This window comes from Numida meleagris, chromosome 1 (assembly GCF_002078875.1).
Source record: "Numida meleagris isolate 19003 breed g44 Domestic line chromosome 1, NumMel1.0, whole genome shotgun sequence".
In the NCBI taxonomy this organism is placed as follows: domain Eukaryota; kingdom Metazoa; phylum Chordata; class Aves; order Galliformes; family Numididae; genus Numida; species Numida meleagris.
Genome location: NC_034409.1, coordinates 174,078,840 through 174,103,546, shown reverse-complemented (window position 1 = coordinate 174,103,546; position 24,707 = coordinate 174,078,840). Strand labels below are relative to the sequence as shown.

General features: G+C 46.4%; 1 long non-coding RNA gene across 1 annotated transcript; it reads right to left on the bottom strand.

The window, feature by feature from the left end:
* Positions 1,252–24,611, bottom strand: LOC110388989. The gene is made up of 3 exons (XR_002433034.1): positions 23,183–24,611; positions 21,129–21,243; positions 1,252–1,731 (listed from the first exon to the last, which is right to left on the bottom strand). It is a non-coding gene; the product is annotated as an uncharacterized LOC110388989 (long non-coding RNA).

The following is a 24,707-nucleotide window of genomic DNA, read 5'->3' as shown; positions in this document are numbered from 1 at the left end:
ACAAGAGCTATGTTATGGTCTGTATGAATCTATAAGACAGCAGCTGTGTTAGAGGAGGCAGCTGTATCTGTTTTCTTTGCTTCAGCTTGACATCTATAGCTGTATTTATAAGCTTACATTTCCTGCACTGCCAAGCCTGCTCAGGTTCCACCTTTGAAAACAAGTAATTACGTACACTGCCTGGTTGAGTAACAGGGCTGAGCTCAGGGAGCAGGAAATGTCAGCTTCCATGGCTGCCTCAGCATCACAGCACCAACCAGCAAGGCTCCCAAATGCAAACCACAGGGCAGGAACTGCTGATCATGCTCTTTTCCTTATCAGTGCTGTGCATGAGCCTACAGGATGCTATTGGTCTACAGAGTCTGTTTCCATTAAGATCTGACACAGCTGAGACATTAACAGACATTAGACATTAACATTCTTCAGATCAATACAAACAATGCTGTTGAAATGATGACTGATCACCTAAAAGAAGGTGGTGTAGACATAGAGGAGTTGCATGCATCGAGTAACCTGTGATGAAAGCTTATTTATAGGTTAACTTTAGAGGAGACCAGTGGCAAAGGCCTGGCAAACCGGCCATTTACCGGGGCAAGATTAAAACCAAAATCCAGTTAGTTGGCCAATGAGTTGGTTGTTCAAGTAGTAGGTGGAATACTCAAAATTCCTTGGAGGAATCTGCACAACACTGACTGAAAGACTGAAGAAACTTGGGTCTTTCAGTCTGTGTTGTGCAGAATCTTCCAAGACCTTTAGCAACTGACCTTGCACTGAGATAGTATCACCACACTTCAGGTATTTAATCATCACTGGACAGAGAAGGACACTTCAGAACTCATTCATCCTCCTGGTCTCCAGGAGGTTTTCCCTGCAGATACACGTGTGCCGTCAAAGCCAGTGGCACGGTGGTGGACCATATCAGTTGTGTGCTTTTATGGGTCGGTTGATATCTTTCTGGTACTGTAGAACCCAAAACTGGACACCAAATTGAGATGTGGTCTAATTCTTCTCTCAACGTACTGTAATGCTTGCGTTATTTCAGCTGGTATGAGCAAAGCCTGAGGAATGGTTTGTGAACCTTGTCCTTTTTCCCCTCAAGATGCCCATGATGTAAATACAGAACTCAGAACAACTGATTTCTTAAAAGAAACACTGGCTTTTGGTTTGATTTTATAAGGACTAATAAAAATAGTCACAGCCGAGTGTTAATCCAAAAGAAATGAGGCATGAAGAATTAAGACACGGAGATCATTACATTTTTCCGCATCACTTAATATTAAACACTTGTTATGAACTAGAGAAGACAGCAGAAGTGCTTGTCTTTTTAGAAAAATAAAATTTTTGAGGGGATGCCAACTGCCCTGCAGCATCTTGAGCTGGGTCCTAACAGCGGCGATTGAAGCGCAGCGCAGAAACGTGTGGAATATTTGAAGGGCAGTTAGAAGAGTTTGGAATCAGAGTCCCTTTCCATAAGCAGAGAGAAGAGGTCCGGTCGAGAGGAAGGCCCGGGGGTGCCAACCAGAGGCACTCATGGCTTGAGGCAGCCCCAGGATGCGTGCAGCTGGCGTGTTCGGGTCACCGCGCTCCCTGCAGTCGGAGCCATCCCCTCGCCCCGGCCTGCCCTCGTTTCTCCTGACCGCGGGCTCCATCTGGTGGCATCCGGACCACGGCTCATCTCAGAGCTCACCTAAAGGCAGATCAGGTATTCCCCCGTCCGCGGAGTCTCTTCCTCTGCAGGAATGAAAAATGCTTTAAATGAGTGGGCAAAGCAAAACGGGAGCAAACAATATTCCATCACTCAGAGCACCTTTATTAGGAACTATCCGTCAAAATGACTCGCCATAATCTCTTTCCTATCCTAACCAGTCACACTGCAGTTTTATCTGAACTCCTGCTAACACCAAGGCTAGGCAGCTGTCCAAGATTTTCACATATACGGAATATCCCTGACATTTATACAGCTGTAAATTCCAAAGGACTTTAAAAGCAATAATTTTAAAGCACCTCTAAATTGTCTCTGTCAAGAGAGTGTCACTGGGGATTGGTGAGCAGAACATCTGATAGGAGAAGTGAGAGCGTTGCCAAAGGACATATAAGCTAAACCTTACTGTAAAAAAAAATAGTACAGGATCTTAAAATTAATGAGCTTTCCTTATAGGACATTGCACAAAAGAACACCACGAAATAATCTGCGTTGAAGTTCAGCAAGCCTAGCTTTCAACTAAACACTCTTCTTCCGCATGGGCAACAGTGTGAAAAAATCGTTTTCTGCATGATTGCCATTCTTATATCTCCTGAAGGCCTTTTTTTTTTTCCTATTTCACAAGATGAGGCATAGCATTACTCATTGGTATCACATGTAAAACACAACATGCTGGCTTATGGTGTTCCAGTTTAGAGTGCTGGCTGCTAACTATGGGGGAGTAGTGAGTAATAGACGAGCTAACAGCCTGCTTTGGAGCACAGGGAAGCTTTCCTGGAGATCAGATGGAGGCAATCTGGAGATATTTAGGTTAGGAAAAGGTATAACAGAGCTTACAAAGGCAAAACAAATGGGTTTAGCAGCAGCAATGGAGACTGATAAATCTGCAGAAGGTGTAACGAAGGAGGGCTGAGTCAAGGGCACTCAGAAGGGGTGAGGGGACTGGGGAAACCATGGGCACACCAGACTGCACCTGCCAGCATGCAAAACCTCCGGTGAAATTATGAAGGGCTGAATAATGACAGCCAAGGAATTGAGTGTGTAGCAGGAATAAAAAAGAACGTGGAAGTGTAAAAACGCACTATTCCTCAAGGCCTGGAGTTAGACAAAATTCTCCTGGTGCCCATGGCAGATAACAGGTCCCATCCACAGGGGACGCTACCTGGAGGTGCCTCATGACTCAGGAGGGTCAGAGCACTGCAAGGCAAGAACCAGTGGTTCTCAGTGAGGTTGTACTCAGCTGTATTGAATGGAGAGTCACACACTTGGGAAGAGATGCTGAGAAATTGATGAGTGCTCATCTTTTGGTAGTGGCCAGCACTGAAAAAGATGTGGTATTGCAGGGTCCATCTACATGTATGGCACTGCAAACATTGCAGTGGCTGTGAGTGGTGTTACTCTGTGTGGATGCCAAAGCACTCCTTGTGCAGCAGCCTCACCTTGCCCAAACATGCACACATTACATGCCAGGTTCCTAAATAATAACAGGCTTAAAAATCACAGCATTTTAAAGAACAAATGATGTTTGCTTTCAATTCACCATTTAATGTGTTGTGGAGGTGTTTTTATTTCTTGTTATTTGTTTGTTTTAGAAGTTAAGCACGGGTTTTCTTTTTGTAATATTAGTTTCTACCCTTCAAAGATTAAAAAAAAAATTGGAGAAACAACCATTATTCTGTCACTTTGAACCAAATCCTGGGGCCAATGGCACTTTCTCCATGCAGAAAACATCACCCTTTGTTTGGTGTGCTCACTTGCTCCAATCCGGTTGCTAATTTTCAGTGGAAGGAACAGCTCCAAGGTCTAATCATAACCAGGGAGGAATAAATCTCTGCCCACGTCTAAAGATTTCCTGCACCGCTCCATTTGAAGCCCATTCTTGGCCTCTAGTCAGAAACATGACGGGGCTTCTGATACGGCACGCACATTCTTCATGTAGTTATAGAAGGATTTATCAGCTCTCACCTTGGGACAGGTAAACAGGCAGTTACACCAGCGCGCGGGCTCGAGTATCGTTTTATGGGCACGGCATTATCTACAGCCATAAAAGTGCGCCGAGAGGTTGAAGATTGCTGCTGAGGGACCGAGTGGCAGCAATGAGCGCTATGTCGTATAGCCGTCGGTGGAGGGTGATGTTGTCCACAAAAAGCCTTGAACGTGGAGCTTCGGGCCGTTTTCCAGCTCCTCCTGGGCTGTGACGCTGTGCAGGGCTCCCACGGACAGCAGATGTCACCTACGCAGCCAAAGCCCCCGCCAGTCACAGCCACTGTTTCATTTCTCTAATTCAGCTCAAGTCGGATGCAGGCAGTTACCGAAAAGTTTGTTTTTAGAAAGGATCCCAAGGTTTAGCTCCTGTGGCAGCTGAACCAGCCACGGGGAAATCCCTTGGTTCACACGGTTCATCTCTACCCTGGCGATGCCTTCCTACTGCTGCCTAGCCCACTCATCACATAGACGACTATTTAATTGCTCTTTGCTTCAATGAGAAACACATGGCCTGGCCTTCAAGCAGCTGCCAGTAAACCAACAACCTGCTTCTCAGCCACGTCCCAGCATGGTGACCAGTCTGGGAAAACCAACAGAACACGGCAGCTGCTGCTACACAGGAACCACCTAGCCCTGGGTTGCCCTGCATGGTGCTGAGAGCAGAAATTCGTGAGCTGGGTACACACGCTATAACGAATAAAACCTTACAAAAAAAAAATTTACTATTATTATTGCTGCTTTTAAATAGCAACACAACTATTATGAACATTCACATGCTTGGCACTCGATGAGAGGTAACGGTCTCAAGTTGTGCCAAGGGAGGTTCAGGTTGGATATCAGGAAAAAATTATTCTCCGAAAGAGTAGTAATGCACTGGAACAAGCTGCCCAGGGATTTGGTAGAGTCACTGACCCCGGAGGTGTTCAAGAACTGTGTATACATGGTACTTAGGGACATGTTTACTGGGCATGGTGGGGATGGGTCGACAGTTGGACTAGATGATCTAGAGGTCTTTTTCAGCTTTAATGATTCTATGGCACTGAGTTATGGGAGAGGAAGACATAGGCATCTCCCATGCCAAGCTGTCATGCTGTGTACCCCTGGGGCCATGAGCAGCCTTGTTTCTGCAGTCACATTTCAGAAATACCCACCTTAGGGGTCTCAGAATCACCCGAGTTGAGATACAGCCCTTAATTAGAACAGCTGATGAGGCAGACAGCAGCAGGTAAGTATGCATCTGATGAGCATAGCCTGAGGCTACTTCCAGGAGCAGTCAAAGTGAAAAGTGCTTTTTGCAAATACAAGCTCTGAGCTGGCACTCAGACTGGGTCTGCAGGGTCAGATTCTGGGATGTGCTGGGCACCTTTCCCCCCCCAGGTACTAAGGGTGTTCAACCAAGGCAAGAAGCTTCATGCAAAAGCGTGTTCCTAGCAGGAATTATTTGCTTCAGGCAGCAGTCTCACAGACACAGGCATTTTCCCCATTTCCTTGCACTTGATATGAGCCATGTTAACATCCCAGTAAACATGTTTTCTTTTCAGCTACAGTGCTTGTAACACTATTTGCCTGAATTAGAGTGAGTTTGTTCTGCAAACTGCATTTACCTTTCCCAGATACAGAGCAGCTGTTCCCTGTACGCTCTCCCAAGGTCCTTGTTTGCACAGACTTTTGTCAGCAAATATACCCCCCTAAACAAGCCACTCACTTAGACTTTCCAGCACTGATAGGGGAGTTGTGAGCCCTGCAAGACACTTTCCTCCTTGCCTTTTTCTTTCATTAATAGGCACTTGCCTTCGAGACGGCGCCAACAAGGGTTTGCTCATGTCATCAGCCATGGCCATCAATCAGTGTTCAATTGTGAGCCTTCCAGAAGTGTGAAAGAAAGCAGCAGATGTTATTAATTCCTTCTTGGGTGAAAGCTCTTCGATCACTCCCCTCTGACACCTGCTACCTATCCCCACCAGCACAAACATGAAGGTCACCAGCTCCCAGCTGGTACCCAACAGAAAATATCTTCGCCATGGCTCCCTCCAATGGATGTCCCACAGAATATTTTGGTTTTGGTGTGAACGAAGAGGGAACACCAATGGGTATTCATGTTGTCTGCTGTGGAAATCACGTTAAACTGAAGTTCAGAACATCTCTTGGAACCTCCTTCCTAAAAAGCCTATGGAGGAGGTGGCCCTAATGGGGGTTAATTAGAGCATTAATCACTACCGTAGCAAAAGTTAAGGATTATTCAGGCTTCTTCCTGAAGATGCCTAAATAAGATGCATCTAATTAATCTAGAATCTCATTAGATTCTTCAGATGGCTTACTGAAGATGCCATTACACCTTTCTCCCTACATGCATTGCAGAGTCTTCCAGCTATGTCAAGTAGGTGCTCTGCTCACCACCATTCTCATGCATCACACACAAGAGAAAGTCATAAATGCAGCTCTAAAGGACCTGCCCAAATTGTCAGGGAGAACTTGTAGCAGAGCCAGCAATTGTGCTTTCATCTCTTAAGTCCCCACTTCATGCCTCAACTTGAAGATCGTCATTCCTCACAAATAGTTGTTTCTCATGACTGGGCTGTGTGAATGAAACCCGATGAGAGAGGAGGTGAGGTGCTGGCAAACATGTGATTAACGTAGCCCTTTGCACAGTTTCTCTAAAGCTTGGGACTGAGAGATCCAGGTGTCTGAGATGTGTGTTCTGGAATAGATGGCCTCAGCTATGCAATAGGGGGACTTGGCATGGTTTAAATGAAGTCCCCATAAGAACATGCTGCTTATGAGGGACCTGGTGTGACAGTGCTGAGGAGTGGAGTGACACAGAATCACAGAGTCGTTGAGTTGTAATGGACCCTTAAAGGCCATCTGGTACAACTCCCCTGCAATGGACAGGGACAACTACAGCCCTTGATCAGGTGCTCAGAGCCTCTTCCAGCCTGACCTTGAATGTGTCCAGGGACGGGGAATCCATCACCTCTCTCGGTGACCACCCTTATTGTAAAGAACCTTTTCCTTATATCCCTACACCAAGGGAAGCTCCTGACTTTGGCCAGTCTGCCTCAGCTGGCCACAGCAGGGGATCTTGTTCTTGTCTTCCTACTCCTAAGGAAGTCCAATTTAGTCCTTCTCTGCTTTTAGGTGCAGGCGTCCCTACAGATCTGCATCTTCTGACCCAAACCGGAGTTGGCAGCAAACAATGTTTCTTATAAATGTGTAAAAAATGTTAGTCTCAATCAAAGTCAAGTTGCTGCCTAAAATAAGAATGCAGGTTATTTCGGTGTCCATGGTACAGCAGTTTCAAGCCTGTTGCCACTAAATTATCTGCCCCAAGATTCCTTGTAGAACAAAAGCAGATCCCCTGGCAGAGAAGTACTTGGAAACGACACTCAGGTCAGGTCCAGCTTTTAGAGAGATGTGGGAGATCAGTCATCTCATACAGGCAGCGCTCAATGTGCCTTCTCAGAACATGTATTTTCCTTGCTCTGAGCTTCCTGCCATGAGAGATCTCCACTGCCCTATGGCTATAGAGAGTTGGCCATGGGTGCTTTTAGACTTCAGAGGACATGAAAGCAAGACACGGTTCTCTTCCTGGAAAGTGCCTGCGGCAACCCCACCCTGTGAGTTGTCTCAATGCTATTTGAAGTCATTTAAGCTTACATTGCATGGGTAAAGAATGTTACACATCAACCACACATGAAAAGACAGCACAGTAATGGTCCTTGACTTCATCTTCAATGGCCTTAGCTGTTGTATCTGGCCTATCTTGGGCTGGGGACACGTCCCCATCTCTTGATAGCAGTCAGGTGCAAAGCTATTACAACAGTGATTCATGCCTTCAGCTAACTCCACAGCTATTTCCAGGTTCAACAGTACTAAGCCTAACTGTTCTGAAACAGGCAGAGTTATCTTGGAGGCCCCCTCTGACCATGATCCATTGAGAGATGGACCATGGACAGAAGAAGCCATGGCTGCAGCTGCTCTCAGGTAAGGGCTGTGGTCTGTGGAGCTATGCAGAATGATAAAGGTGTTTTTTTACACTAATCATTCAATGATAGGAAGAAACCATGGTGATTTTACCTCCTATTAAATGATGTGGATGAGCTAGATAGGTCAAATGAAGCTGCACCTGGAATCTAGAGTGACATTTCACTAAAGAATTTAGAGAAACTTGGGTGAGTAGAGAGGGGTAATATTTGCTGTCTGATGAAGGCAGAGTGACTTCAATCCAAATCCACTAATCCATCAGAGCTGGCATTCGTATGTGGCCCAGCCAGCTCCCAGCACAGGCCTACTGCCCATAGAGGCTTGCAGCCTGCAGCTCAAACCTACATGAGACCCCTTGGGCCTGGAGCATGCTAGCAAGGACTTATTCTGGTTCACGTATCTGACTCTGTCAACAAGGGATGTTGTAGGAGCAGTGTGGTGAGATTGCATAAAGGTCATGTGGCATTTCTTGCTCTACTGAAAAGGTTATCTCAGCAGAAAAGCTCTGACTCGGTGTGTCTCCAAGGAATATATTCCCGTGCTATAGATAAAACATTCCACTAGATGTTGTCTTATTTTCATCATGTGTTAGTTCTTTTGAGGGAAGATTGAGTTTGCTATTAAGGGAGATAGCTGTCTGGCTTTATTACCACTGTCTTCTCACTATTCAGACCTGTTAAGCTGACAGAGCACCAGAGAGACATAACCAAATGACCAGTGGAGGGAAACTGAGCCAACCCTAACTGAAGGCTGTATCAGCTACATCAAGAAATCTATGAAAGAGGCACAAAACCTGCTTACCATGTTATCGCTTCTTATCAGGATTTGCTTTGTGCGCAACAATTCAGTTTAACATGATAGTCAACGGTGAAGAAAGGAGGGGAACGTGGTGACAGTCACAGTAGCATGGAAAGGCTTTAAAATGAACCAATGAATCCAGAAAAGGGGAATGAAGAATGAGGGAAGTACAACATGGAACACAAACTGTTTGCGTAGTCTTTAGGAGAGTTATATTTACTGAGTAATCTTGGTTATCTATGCACATGGGCAGGGCACAGCTCTTATTATCTGTCCAAACAGCACCTGGCAAAATGGCACGTAAATATCACTGATGAAAATTTTATGTTAACAACTACAAGCACAAAAGCAATGGAAGGTGATGTCTGCATGCTGGAGGCCCTTCACAAGAGCGGATGGCAAAGTTTTAAGCTAGGTGGCCAGAAGGATGCAGACAGCATTCAAAAGAATATAGGAGAACTCCAACATTGGTGTTACTTTCCAGCACAGATGCAAAAAGCTTAAAAAATGTGCCACAGGCTTTCAATTTAAAAAGAATAGCACCTACATCTATACTGGAAATAAATCTTTTAAACTGATTTTTGAAAAAGAAAGATTAGATTTCCTCTTTTATGATAAAGGAAGTCTAATAGTTACAGATTTTGAATGTTACCACAGATTAATTTAATTTCAATAAAGATCTTTGATGGCTACGGAAATGGCAGCTACTTTTCATCACACTATGGTAAAGAGAGAAAGTATCAGAAACATTACTATTTTTTATTATTTTCCTTTATTGGTATGAATAATGTCATTCAAAGACATTGGCTACAAAAGGAAGTTTCAGATACATCATGAGGGCGGCAGGTAAAGCCATCTGTTAATCTGTAACAGTGACAGAGTGTGGCTGTCTTCCGATTATGTAGCTTCCTACAAGGGAGGAAAGGCTTTCCTGAGCTTTCAGTAGGTGACAAATTGTAGTTGCTATGCCCAGATCTGCCCAGTCTCAGTGCTTCTGCCTGAGATTTTTAGGTGAGCCTCACCTGAAATCTGATGATTGGTGCCAAAAGGAGACAATGACACACCTGGGACTTTTGAGTTTTACGGACTGTTAACTAAGGTAAAAAGTCACAAAACTTAACATTTAATACCCACCTCCTTCCAAACCCGATGTACTCACACTTGAAGTTGTATCATTCTCAAATCTGCTGCTTTAAAAACACCAATCTCAACGCAAGAAGAGGCATGAACACCCTTCTAAATGCAGGACTGTGTCTATGAGTGGTTATTCACACATTTTCCCACGTAACAGAAGAAATAAAGTAGTGCTGGAGAGATGCTCTGAACATAGCCTGGGGAGATGCATTGTAAGAGAAGGAATGATGTGCTTCCTTTCTGGGAGGTGTGTGTATACTCTACTTTGGGCCTCCTGGCAGGGAGATGACATCTCCCTGTTTCTTGCTGCCCTGCGGAGTGGGTGCATGCTACAAGACCAGCACCACCAAATCTCTGCACAGGGAAGCAGCCCTCCATTCCTGCCCCAGCCTCACGCACCCCATCAGAGGAGAACAGCAAAGTGAGTGTGTGGTTCCTATGAAGTAGATATGATATTTACAGCTGGAAAGAGCCCACTTTCCTCTCTTCATACGAAAGCTTATAAAATGTAGGCACTAAATGTTGCTGTCTGGTCAGTGGGTGGGATGGCAGTATCTGCTGAGACTGATAGGTGCTGAGAGGCAGTGAGAACCAAGCGGCGTTCCCCTACAAATGGTATTGATTTCCCTCCATGGAGATCCATCACGTGCTTGGGAATCAAACACGGTCCTTTCTGTGCCATGTGAAAACACAGCTCAGATTGCGTGCTGGGTATACAGCAGCACCAGCACTGAGTGCAGTCAGTGTCCATTTGAGCAGCCAACAAGGTGCAGTGCGGCTCCCTTCCTGCCCTGTGTGCCCGGGTCTCCTTCTGGAGGAGATCAGAGCCCACCCTTTAGTCCTGGCCATTGGCACACATGTAACACTGTGTAAAAGTGGGTGAAACTAACTCCAACATGGGAGGGGAGCTCTCACACATGGCAGTGGCAGTCAACACTGCAGAAGTGGGACCTCCTTAAGCAGTCAGAGCAGCTCTGACAGCATCCAAGTGAAGGATGTTGGGGGTGAAGGCACTTGGCAGCCCCAGGAGCTGCATGCACCTAGGGTGAAATGTGGTGACTTTGTTCCCTGCTTGCTGTGTCAAATGCATGATCCTTCAGTGGGACCATTACAGACACAAGTCACTTGCCCAAGGCACACTAGGATTTGAAAGGCAGAACATCTACCATGCAATTAATTTGCTTTCAGACTATAAACACTGGTAAACATACACTCAGAAAGAATAGTAAACTATGTGTACTACACTCACTAAGTGAAGTGAGTTAAACTTTAAATTTTTGACTACTGTTTTAGTAAGACTGCAGGATGATCACAGCCTCAATTACTCACCAGCTAGTGTGCCACAGACAGTTTGGGAAATGCCACGATTCAGTGTGAAACAGTTTACTGAATGTATTTCCCAAATGTATTTTGGTAGCAATTCTAAAAGCAGGCCATCATGAAACGTGTTCCTTAAGGACATCAGCACAGCCCTGACTCACTGCTCCACTTGACAGCAGCACTGCTTTCACTGAGTAACACCGGCATCACCACGGGGTAATGCAGCAAAAGGCTTTTACTGCAGCATCAAGCCTTCATCTGTGCTGGAATGGGACACCTGAGGGACACCTGCAGTATGTTGAGCAGTCTAGGAAGGCAGGGTAAAATGGAGACTTGTTGAAGATGATCAATGCGGCTGCTGCCTTCTCACAACACATGGTAGATGTAATCAAACTGCTCGTCAAGAGTAAGATAGCTGAAACAATGGGAGCTGCCTCAAAACACGGATATATGTTGAGAAGCCACTCAGGGACCAAGCCGTGTAAGCAGAGGACTGTTACTAGCTCTGATTCCAAATACAAAGAAGAAATTGTTATTTTGATGCAGGTATGTGTACGTATATAACCAGAAAGACCAAAAAACGCAGAGAGAAATTTCAGAAGCACTAGAAAAGCATGAACTGGGGAGAAAAGCATACATTTCTGGCTAGGGAAAGTGCCTGCTTCAAGGAAGGAGACTCCAACACAGGTCTTGTTCCTCCAGGCCATTGTTTTTCTTCATTTTCTTCATCTTCTACTTCTTTCTTTTTCTTCTTCTTTCTTTCTTCTTCCTTCTTCTTTTCTTCTCCTTCCTTCTTCTTTTTTCCTTCCTTTTTCTTCTTCCTTCTTTTCTTTCTTCTTTTTCTCCTCTTCTTCTTCCTCCTCTTCTTTCTTCTTCTCCTTCCCCTTCTAAAACACTCAAGAGAGTTGCCTTGTAGAATTGCCTGACTTTTCACTGCCCTCATAACCACATCAGCTCCTCTGGAAAGGAGTGGCAGCCTGTTTCAGACTGCATTTGATATGCTCATCTGAGAGGTCATGGACAAGCAAAATCCTCTAACTGCACGCTCGAGGCATTGCATTATTAAGGAACAGCTGATGTAGAATCATAGAATCGTTTGAGTTGGAAGGAACCCTTAAAGGCCATCTGGTCCAACTCCCTGCAGTGAACAGGGACACCCACATCTTGATCAGGTGCTCAGAGCCCCGTCATCCTGACCTTGAGTGTCTCCAGGGATGGGACATCCACAGCCTCTCTGGGCAGCCTGTGCCAGTGCCTCACCACTCTTATTGTAAAAGACTTTCTCCTTATATTCAGTCTAAATCTCCTCTAATTATGTGATAAAATGCACTTTGGTTTGGTATGTGAATTAAATGATACTCAGTCACTTGTATCTCCATTTACAATGATCTGGATCAGATCCCAACTCAGCTGAAAGCATTGTCCTTACCTCTCCCCATTTCCCTAGTAATGACGCTCCCTTATTTTCAGTAGCAGGGCTTCAAAGATGCTCCATAGCTGGAGGTTGCTGAGTGTACACAAAGACCACTTGGATACAAAAAGCCCCTTTTTAAACTGCTTTGTCCTCCCTTTGGGAGAGGTCAGAACCACTGCTTGCTAACACTTTAGGAAACAAATTTCCTCTGGTGGAGGCTGCTATAGAAAATACAGTCATTATTGTACATAAAAAAATACATATATAAATCATGGAGAACAAGTGTGAAGTAAAAACTCCTACACAACCAAATTCTTTAGAGGCCTTTTATTCCTTTCAGAAGGGAGAGTTAGCCTCATCCCAGTCAGCAGCTCCACAGCCAGATCTGCCAGCAGCTGTGCTGCTCCAGTGGCTTTGCTGATTAAGACCCTGAGAGTTAATGGCTGGCCACAGCTGCTGCAAATGGAGCTCTCCCTTAGTGATCCTTGAAGCTATTGTCACCTAGAATGGTCAAAACACAAGTTTGGGGCTCTTCATTTTTATATTTTGTGTTGGTGTTTGCAGATTTATTCTGTTCTGACAGGTTTGGCTATTTGCAAAAGATGGAGAATATTGCCTACGAGCCTTGGGGTACACTGAGGTTCTTCCCTCTCCAGTCCCCGCCACCTCCTCTGAGCACAGCACAGCTGGAGCTGTGTTCCCACATGCCTTAGGGACAGGATCTGCAGTCCTCTGAGCACGGCCTGCAAGACCTGGGGAACCAAGGAGGAGGGATGACCGTAATAACACCCCAGTTTGCATTTTGTGGGTGTTGCCTGGAGCCATCCAGGGTCACCTGTTGGGAAAGCCCTCCGCATGAGTCAGCTTACGTGAGGGCAGGGAATGGCCTCGTGCCCCGGGTTCCTCCATCACATCTTGCCTTGTATCCACCAGATCAATTTTATCTGAACTGTTTGCTGCCCTCGAGCAGCAGTGAGAAGGCCGGAATGCTGCAGATAACTCTGCAAACAGAGAAGGCATGAAAGGGTCAGAGCCCCAGAGAAAGATCGATACGTTGGCTTAGCCAAGGAGATGAGCGAATTGCATCCGAGGGCTGGAGAGACAGCCACGAGGGAGAAAAAGATGGTGTTCTCTCCCTTTTCCCCTCTCTCCAGTGTCTGCAGCCATGTCCATCCCTTTTGCTCCATTTCCCATGCTTCAGTTCACTACCCATAGGTTGCTCCCAGCAGCTCGGAAATGCTGGTTCTGTCCAGGTCTGTCACTGGGTCTTTCCAGACACCAATGCACAATAAAATCATCTTCATCTCTCCCTGCTACCTAATGCAACCCTGAGGGATGTGTTCCATTCGGGATTTCTCCTGCCCACTGGATCTCCCCTCCCTGCCCCGTTTGATTAATTGCTAAGCCATGGGAGCGCACAGCAGCACACACCTGATCCGCTGACGCAAGCGCTTTGTTTTTCCACTCTCATCACCATGGGATGATACTAATCAAACAACCACAGGTATAAAGCCAAGCTAAGGCTCCTTTCTTATAACAAGGCACTGTTTTCCCTTCAACATTACACTTTGTGGGAGGGGGGCCACTCAAACAGCCCTGTGCTGTTTCCCTCAAAAGGGGACAATAGTCTTTCCCAATAAACCACACCTGGCCCAGTGAACTAGAAGCTCACGGGCTTGGGCATTGGCCAAATCATAGAACTGTAGAATATCTTGAGCTGCAACAGATCCATAAGGATCACTGAGTCCAACTCCTGGCTCCAGACAGGACCATCCAAAAATCAGATAATACAATTAAGAGTGTTGTCCAAACACTTCTTGAACACTGATGAGCTCGGTGCCATGACCACTGCTCTGGGGAGCCTGTTCCATGCCCGGCCACCCTCTGGTGCAGAACCTGTTCCTGATATCCAATTGAACCTCCCCTTCCTGAAAGATCCTTCTTGAAGGATTTTTGGGCACCCTGGCTAGGGCATGGAAAGCACTGCCACCTTGTAGTGGGAATTGCAAGAGGCTACGATGTGGCTGCTCAGCTTATTCTCAGCTCCAGGCTTGGTGGCTTGGTCTGTGTTTTGGGATCCCCCAATTAATAAAAGTGCCACAGAGAAATCCGAGCATCCTCCTCACACAGCCAGAGTGAAAGACTTAATTCAAGGAGGGGGCACCCCCAAACATGGCCTCTCTAGGGTGAAATGACAACACACAGGGATGCGCTACATTAGGTGCTTGTTTCATCTATTAAAAATGCCGAGTCCCTGCCTATTGGGATACGATCATGTTCAGGGGTTAAAAATATTCCCACTGCTTTTAAGATCATCTGGAGACAAGGAAACTCCTCTCCAGGTAGGACTTGAGGTCGCCTGTGCAGAAACCAAGAGCCAAGAGCCGTAGGCAGAGCAGCCCCCCACCAGCGCTGTGAGAGGCCTGCCTGCGTGCGCCGGAGCATCCAGGTGATGCCAGCCCTGGGAAAGCGGGGACGTTATAAGCCTCTGTGTAAGAGTAGCGTCTATCTTTGCTTCCCTTTTAACAAGATTAGTCTTGGTTTTCTCTCCCTCTTTATTTCGCTGTCTGCTGGCCACCTCCGTGCTCTCACGCTAATGTGATTAGCGGTGCATGTGGACCATACTGGCAGCAACTGTCACAAAGATCTCTGCTTACTTGAGTGCACCTCTTTCCTGAATGAACCGTCTTGTGTTTATGGTCACAGGGGGTATTGTTAACTCCTGGATCCAAATAGAAAGGGATATTTACGGCCCTCCTATAAAAGTTGATTCAGGGAGACATTGAGGAAAGGAGCGGACAGAAGACAGATGTGTTTCCTACCACAGATGCTGAGGAGGTTCAATTGTTCTGCATATGTAATGACTTTTTATGGTTCCTTACAAATGCTTTTTACACTGCTAGAAAGGTGCCAAAGTCAAATACGCAGTCACTTACCGAAGACAATTTAGTGACCATATTGCACACTACAACTTTATATCTAGTTAAATGTGTTGGAGATGGGCATCTCCCAGCATATAGCCCCGAGGGGAATCTCTCACTGCTGTCTCCACGTGCAGCTCCGGTGTCCCTCAGTGTTCCCTGAGCCTTTCAGAGCATGTTTACTGTCATGCCCAAATGCTTAACACTTAAACAACGATGGTTTTTTTTTTCCAAGCGAGGCACATTATCGGTGTCAAGTCGCCAGCTCAATTGCCTGCAGTTTACCTTGTTTCAAAAGAGCAGAGAAAAAGTGCTCCTAACTGTGCAAACAAATAAGTGCTTGTAGGTGGCAGAGCCGGAACGGCTGCTGGATCACAGGGCTGGGGAGAACAGATGAGCGGTGAACAAAGCCAGCGTAATTACAGGTAAGGGGAGAGGAGGAAGAAGGCAAATTGCCTTGTTGTGCCCCAGCAGCCAGGGGACACCGCTACGTGACACCCTTGCCCAGGGCTGGCAGTTTTCACTCCCTTGTTAGCTCCCGTGCTGTGACAAGGGGAACAGGAGGAAATGTGTACCTCAGTTGGTGAACAGGCCTAGGGCTATTTAGAGCAGCTGAAGCCAGTGACTGCGGTCCCTCCGTGTTCCTGTAACAGAGGGAAAGCCATTTCCCAGAGCTCCTGCACCAAAAGTATTCAGGAAAAAGCAGTTGTTTGATGGGATGCCGGCAGGGAAGTGCTGTCATCCTGCAGTTCATCTCAGCTGCGCACAGCTCTGTGATCCAAGGGACCACCACTGACTGAGGACAAAGTACTCCTGCTGCTAACACATAGAGAAAAGGGGAAAGTTGGCTGCAGGTTGGATATCAGGACAAGGTTCTTCCCCAGGGGGCAGTGGGCATGGAACAGGCTGCCCAGGGCAGTGGGCATGGCCCTGAGCTGCCGGAGCTCAGGGAGCATTTGGACAGAGCTCTCAGACACAGGGTTTGATTTTGGGTGGTGCTGTGTGGAGGAAGGGGTTGGACTCAGTGATCCTTGTGGGTCACTTCCAACTCGGGATATTCTATGATTCTATTATTCTATGGGCAGCACAAGATAGCCAAGGAGGTTCTGCACCTCCCTTTGGGCTCAAAGGCAAATATTTCTGACTGCCTGTGGTTGTGCAGCATGCAGAGCTCAGGAAGGCTTTATCAAGGGTGTGGGTCTGTTTTCTCATATGACAAGTGACAGGATGCAAGGAAAAGTCCTTAAGTTGTGACACAAAAGGTTAAGATTAGACATAAGGAAGAATTTCTTCATGGAGAGGGTGGTCAAGCATTGGAATGGGCTGCCCAGGGCAGTGGTGGAGTCCCCATCCCTACTGAAGAGACACGTGGATGTGGCACTAAGGGACATGGTGCAGTGATGGGACTCAGTAGGTCAGGCTGATGGCTGGACTTGGTGACCTTGAAGGGCTTTTCCAATCTGGACGATTCTGTGATTCCACAACTGGTACATTCTCTTACCAAGTTATCTGTGAACTCAAGCAGGGCAGACTCAAGTCTGGAGCAGATGGGTAATTTTCAAATGGCCAGACTGGGACAACCTTGTTCAGCTGGGAGCTGGGCTGCTATGATTCAGCCAGTGCCATTGGGATGGCCACAGCATGCAGGCTGCAGTGCGTGGTCCTGCACTGGAAGGACACACAAGGGTTCCGCCCAGGGATAAATAAAGTGATTTTTGGTGACTTTGTATCAATGGACACATCAGAAAGGGCCAGTCTGGTACCATGCTTTATCTTATAGGGTCTAATAGAGCCTGTACAATACCACACATTTGGGGCACAACTCTGCTAGATTCTGCTCTCAACTTGCACACGGGGAAGGAGCATCACAAAGCTACTGGTGCCCTGCCAAGGCAATGGGGTGACCATTCTTGAAGGCTACAGACTTGATGAGCACCCCAGTGACTCTGGCTCTAAGTGGAAGATATCAGCTGCTGCCTAGCCCTTCTGCTGTAATTCATGTCATTTTTAAAAAAACACCTTTTCAAGATCTCCATTTCCCCAGCCATTTGCTTCGTCACCCCCGAGCTGCATCCCACTACCACACGTGCTGGGGGGCAGCCCTGTAATAAAGGGGGAGTGCCGTGAGCATTTAGGAAATGAAGCCAGGAACGCTGCGAGTCCTGGGCCATAAAAAGCATGCTGCAGGCTGTGTCTTGCTAGGCAATTTTAGTTTCAAAGTTGTTTTTCCCTAGTTGTTGTCATAAAATTTCAGGGAAACCTCCTACGAGCTTCAGAAGTTGCATGGGGGAAGGGAGCATGTGGGGAGGCAGTTGTTAAAGCCTGGAGGGCCTCTGGTGCTGAAACTAGCTGGTCTTGGTAGGACTTGGCCCTGTGGGAGGGTAAGAGAGCCAGGTCCAAGGGCTCAATTCATAGAATCACAGAATCATAGAATGGCTTGGGTTGGAAGGGACATTAAAAATCATCTGGAAAGAGGAATCAAGACAAAGATGAACAAAGTTAAATGGTAGAGTCTCAGCCATAATCAGTAAGTGTAGCAGGGAGTCACTTTCATTAGAAGAGAGTTTTTCTTTTAAATTCTAAGCCTAGACAAAAGCATTTTTGTTCTGTTGATGGCTGTATTGTCCATATTTCCCTTTCACCCTTCACCCTAGTAGTAAATTATATCCACTCATTTCCCCTTGGCTTAATTAGGGATGTACAAAGTAAGTGGGATGCCTAGCTCCTGGCTGGGACTGCAGGTCTGAACAAATTGCCAAGTAGAACTGGTCAAAAACATCCAAAGAGCTGTGTTACCCGGTAGAAACAAAACCTTTCCGAGGTAACAAGGAAAGGAACACTTTGGCTCTTTTTTTTTTTTTTTTTTTCCCCAAAAGAAAATCAGAGGAGAAGCCAAACATATAGTCTGATCCCAAACAAAACGTTTTGCTTTGGAGTGTTTTGTGATGCAGATAGTGTCAGGTTTGTTTCCACTCTGAGTCAAACCAAACCTTGAAGATGGGGCTTCTCCCAGAACTGTAGCTCACGTCCTTTCCCTGCCACAATGGCCTTGTACCAGCCCCACATCGTCAGCCATCCCCATGCCATGCTCCCACAGGTACCTCCACCCCTTTGCTGTGAAAGAACCACCCTGGTGCACCCACTTCAGGTGCTTTGAAAGTGATTTCCACTTCTCAGCCGTGCACAAGGTGAAGGTTCTGTATGGAGAACCTCATGGGGTAACGTGGAGACCTCAGCCTGCGGGCTCTGTGGTGGGGACACTGGCAGTTTGTCTTCAGCAGTGTGGATTCAGGACCCCAAACAGTCTTTGTCTCAGCTTTACTGGCAGCACAGAGCTGCCTTTGGTCTCTCTGCCCCCGGGCAAATGGTGTGCCTCCACCAGGAGAATGCCTTCCTTCCCAGAAGCACTACAAGACCTGGACAGTGCTCGGGAAGGCTCACACGAAAGCTATCCCGGCTGTCTTATCTCCCCTGTATAAACCAAGAAGTGTGTGGAAACCTTCTAAGAAACCTCATTATCCCTTCATTTGAGGAGTTTACTGTAAAACAGAGGGCTTTGGGTCTTAATCTGCTGGGAAGTGCAGTAATGCGTCTAGCTAGAGTGATAATGAACGGAGTGCTGTGAACTCTTCAGAGGAGAGGGGACTATGCTGGACAAAGACAGAAGGGAAGGGAAGAGGAAAAAAGTAAAGTTTCTGCTGTCAAGAAACCTAGGTTTTTGAAGATGTTAGTGATAAAAAATGATTAAAGAGCTTCACTCTGATCAGAGGAAATGTTCAGTCCAAACTCAAACATTTCCTTGTTTTAAAAAAGAGCCTTTTAAAAAATTTATATATACATTTTGAAACACACATATGCGTACTGAAATAAGATATTTTTACTTTTTCATTTCTAAGTAGTATTTCCAGTGCCCTGAATTTTTCCTTGTTTGGCTCAAGCAGCTCAAAATCAATGTGTGGGGAAATCCATTCTACCAAGACATAGTGAGCCGAGGCCATCCTGTCAGGATGCTCTGCAGCTGAAGCCAAGCTCTGCCCAAACCTGGCACCCCACACTCTTCCCATTTTTCTGGGGCCCAAAGCCAAACCTTGCTGATGACTCAAAGCACCCTTATTGCTTGGCACTGCCCTCCCTGCTCCCAACTCTCCAAACTGGCTTTGGGCTGCTGGGAACCAAGCAAAGCTCTGGCTGCGTGAACACCATGAGACGCACCCAAGGGAGAGGGGCTCTCCTGCCCGCTGGTGGTAAATGCTGACCTTTAGGGGCCTCTGTAGGTCTTTCACTGCGTGAAATGAAGAATGCATTTCTCATGTCACTAGATGGCTCTATCTGCTTTCACTAAACTCACGCAGTTTTCTTTTCACATACCCAAATCAGCAGCTGCGTGCTTATAGGGTCACCAGCCACACAAGGTGAAGGAAAATCTCTGGTGGGTGGAAAAACGGGGTTAGATCATGGTTTTCATTACGTTTTTGCTAATACTCTTGAATAAAATGATTGCTGTAAAAAATCTCATGTTTTGAGATTTGCATGAAAGAAACCCGCTGAGGACCAAGTCTGGATTTTCCTCACCTCAGACTCCTCAAGCAGCCCTTACACTTAGGTGGATTTGAGCCAAAAAAAAAGAGGAATTTGGACATCTTCTGGATGTTTAACTCAGGTGCAGATCAGTAGAGAGTCAGGAACTGCCTTTTCTTCATTCTTTGTTAGGTGGGAGGTGAAGGTGGGCTTATGCATGCAGGTTTGGCTGTCTCTAACTGAAAAGCTAGCATAGGTCTGATTCTGGACAAGAAAATGATGAGACGATTGCTTTTCCAAGGGAAAAAAAAAAAACAACCTGTGTTCTACAATAGAACACAGCATATTCAGGGGATCCACCGTCTGTATTGGTTTAAGGCTGGGTATTTTATCAGTTGACAGATCTCTCAAATGTCTTCAAGAAGCGTTTGAAGCAAAATTCCTGCCTGGAAAAAGTTACTATCTGGGGATGTAATACAAACCCGTTGAAGATTGTGAGCACCTCTCTCCTGATTTCTAAAGGATTTGAATCAGGACCCAGGGAACAAGTCCTTCCTCACATCGGCAGCTTCGAGGAGACAACCCTTGCAAGGACAACTGCTGGCAGGGCTGTCTGCAGGATGGCAGCCTCCAATGACACGTGAGACAAGCGACTATGGTGGGAAAGGAAGCAAGCTTGCTTATTTAGATAATTCATAGGGATTTGATACAAGTGCAGCTGTGTAACATGTCACTGGCAGACTAATAATTCATGAAGTAGCAATTGTTTTAGTAACATTACAGTCCACAAAAACAGTCACCCTGTAGAGGATGGGGAAAACTGTATTTCTCCTTCCTCCAAGCAAACAGAATACGTGCTGGAGAAATGCCCTGAGGGCTCAGCTGGGGCAGGAAGGACTCCCACAGCTGCTGTGTGGCAACTTCTGTTAGAACCGGCCTTCAGAGGATGCCTGTTTTTTATGGCCACGGGTAGCTGCAGGCACGATTTTGCACCTGCAATTTTGGTTGGACAGATAACTGCCTTTCTCTTTGACCCACGGAACTCAATGCCTTGAGAGGCCTGTGTTGTGAGCACAAATAACTGTGTCTGATTTTAAAAGGCACCGTTTGCAGGGCAGACACGGTTCTGGGCATTGTGTCCCTTTGAAAATCAGCAATGCCATGAGTTCAGGAAAAGCTGATACCCCTTGAGATGTCCTTTGTTTGGGCATGTAACTGCTTCCTGGAGCTGTCCTGGCACAACTTCAAATACAGTGGTGCAATTGAGAAGAAAATCTGGTCCATTTTGCTTTAATCTGGTCTTGTCTGATCTTGTCTAACAGCAAGAAATTTCGTTCAAGGTCTGGCTCCTTACCCCACAAAGTCAGCGAGTTGGGACAGCTGATGGCAGGTTGGCTGCAAACGGGGGCTCTGAGCTCTGCTCTGCGCAGCTCTGCTCTGCAACTTCAGTTGCCTGCAGCCCGTGGCCCCTGCAGACAGAAGAGAAAATCAGGTAATGAGTATTTCCTCTATTTCTTCTGTTGGGAGAATCAGTCTCTTGAGAAATTCATTAAAATCTGCTAGGCCAGAGATAGAAAAGACACCACCTGACAAGACAACGCTCTTACAGAAACCGAGTCTTTGATAGCTTGGCATGCTTCTTGAGCACAGGGAAAGCCAGTCACTAAAGTTCCTCGTGGCCTAAAAGCAGAAACATCTGTCGGAGTCAGTTTGCTAGGCTGAATATAGCAGCAGGAAAGCCCAACTGATTAACTCCATCCTCCTCCTAGCATGTTTCTGTGCTGACCAGAAATCCCCAGAAAGGGCTCCTGAGGACACGGGCATCATTAGGAGCCAGCCAGCCATAATTCTGTAAACAGAGAGATCAAGGGCACATTATCCTAAATGCAGTTTACCTCTGGCATCCAGTTTGCGTAATTCACACCTACTTCATCTGCTCTCCCTTAGCCGTGGGGCAAGCTTTAATTTAGGAAAAGAGGAAGAACCCGTGCTCTGATGAAGAAGAGAATAAAGCTGATGTTGTTGTGAGGAGGAAAAGAGCACCTTGCTTTTCTACAGTACACAAAGCTATAATTAAGTTAGAACAAGCAAAAATGTATTATTTTAAATGGTACTAAGCAGCTTAGATACTGTTTAATGCATTTAAATAAAACAATTCTTTTTTTCATTTGTACAGTTGAAAATAACTTCAACTTAGAGCTCAGCTTAGCGTGACATTTAATAAGTTTCTTCAGCTTTCCCACACCTGTTTACCCAGAGATCCATTATTTTCACTGCTGCGTTTTGGACAGTGGCTAATCCCATCACTTTTAAGACATTTCAAGAACCTAGAATTTATTTTGTGATGTCATTGATTTCCTAATGTCAGGCTCCTGAAGCGTGAGCTTGGCTGAGCACTCACCACGCAGTATTCTGTTTGCATGATGCACACTCTACCTCTCATCAAATCTGTAGCCTTCAAGAACGGTCGCATTTCCTGTAAACTGCCTTTCAATGAATGCACAGTCATAACACAGAGGAGATGTAAAATCAGATTGGTCTCATTTTCAGACTTTGTCAGAGCCCCAGGAGAAAGATGTAAGGAGAACTGCTTCACTGCAAGTGTCCCTTCATCATCTCTCCCTTTGAAAATCACAGTGGTTCCAACAGGGCATTCACTTCAAATGTCCTCCAGGACTGCCAACATCTGGATAATGTTTTAACATCCACTTAGCTGAAAACTACGCAAATAACCACCCTGTGGGGGTACGCCTCGACATTCCTTTGCATTCACAGATTGCCAAAAATGGAGCATTATCTGCTCCTGAAACCTCGCCACTGATCACAGCTTTTATAGCCCAGCGGTGAATTATCTGCAACACCTTCTGCTGCAGTACACTGTAGGTGAGCTGAAGAAATATCTAGGAAGAAATACGTGTTCTGATTTCCCACAGATTTCTAACTTTACTGGCTTCAAATATCCATACACTGTCAAAGTCAAAACATTTGATTGCAATGCATTATTTTCACCTTTCCAAATATTGCCATTCCAGCATACTTACAACCTTGGGAATGATCAAGAAATTGAGAATTTTCTTCTCAATGGCAAAAAGAATGAACATAAACAAAAAAACAAGCTTGTTGCTTCCATGCTTTCAAATATCCATGTCCCAGACAGAGATGAAAAAGGCCCTTTTCAACCAAATGTTTGTTTTTCCCATGAGAGCAGTTCTCATATAGTGTTGGTATACATTAAGCTTTCGTCACAGAAAGATGAACTGTCTCATTTGTTGGATCTGGGAAAATGACACCATTGCTTTCGCTACCTAGTAATCCATAGGAGCACTTATGAATCATATTATCACATATTATCACTTTTGCCACAGCAATATTTTCACATTTCTGCAAATAAAAAGTTCAAAGTTTCACCTTTATATGAAGTGCTGCAGTAACTTCTTTGCTCCATTCTGCTTCCATCCCTTCTTGCACATGACAGCTCAGGATACACAATCAACAAACTTCTACACAACCTGCAGTAAGTTTCCTGACAGCTATTGCCAGCTTTATTGAGCTACTCAATGCCATTTCTCCACTCTATCACAGAATCATAGAATGGCTTAGGTTGGAAGGGACCCCTAAGATCATCTAGTTCCAACCTCTCTGCCACAGGCAGTGTCACCAATTGTGAGATCAGCCACCAGATCAGGCTGCCCAGGGCCCCATCCAACCTGGCCTTGAACACTTCCAGGCATGGGCCATCCACAACCTCTCTGAGCAGCCTGTGCCAGTGCCTCATCACTCTCTCAGCGAAAAACTTCCCCAACATCTAATCTGTATCTCCCTTCCTTCAGTTTAAACTGTTCCCCTTTGTCCTCTCACAATCTACACCTGTAAAAAGTTCATTTCTCTGCTGTTCCTAATCTCCCTTTATATACTGGAAATCACAATGAGGCCTCCTCGCAGCCTTCCCTTCTTCAAACTAAACAAGCCCAACCCTCTCAACCTATCTTCATTGGAGCGGTCAGTGTTCCCGTCCTCTGCTCCTCGTGGCCGTCCGATGGACCCGCTCCAACAGCGCTGCATCTTTCTTGTGTTGCATACCAGGCCTGGAGGCAGTACTGCAGAAGGCAGAGTAGAGAGGGACCCCTAAGTCTTCCTCAGCAGGGCTGCTCTCAGTGAGTTCTTCTCCCAGTCTCTACACGTGCCTGGAATTACGCCAATCATTGAACCTCATTAGGTTTACACAGACCTACCATTCAAGTTTATCAAGGTCCCTCTGGATGTCATCCCTTCCTTCTTTTGTGTCAACTGCACTCCTCAGCCTGGTGTCATCAGCGAACCTGCTGAGGGGGCACCCGATCCCAACATCCATGTCATTGGTAAAGATGCTAAAGAGAACTGGTCCCAAGACGGACCCTTGGGGGACGCCTCTCACCACCAGCCTCCACCTGGACACAGAGCCACTGACCACAGCCTGGCTACAACCATCCAACCAATTCCTTATCCGCCGAACAGTCCACCTCTCAAACCTGTATCTCCCCAGTGCAGAGATCAGGATGTGATGGGGACCGTGCCAAAGGCCTCACACAAGCCCAGGTAGATGACATCTGTTGCCCCCTTCAGCTCCTGGCAGAGACACGCAGCCCAATGACGGGAAGCAGTTCAGAGGAAAATGAGTATCCTCAGCGCCATGCGCAGCCTGTCTGAGATTGCTGCTTAATTTCAGCTAGATTCTCACGGCTTAGAGGAATAGTTTTAATCACGGACTGACAAATTACACCCCCTCGGGCCTTCTGCGTACTGCGAAGTACGTTGACACCGCCCTCTCCTCCCCGAGGCCCAGCCCTCGACGCACCGCGCATGCGCACCGCCGCCGCCTCGGCCATTGCGGCGCCCGGGGCGGGACCGCGGTCACGTGACCTCTCGCATGGCCGTGGAGGGCGCGGCGGGGAGC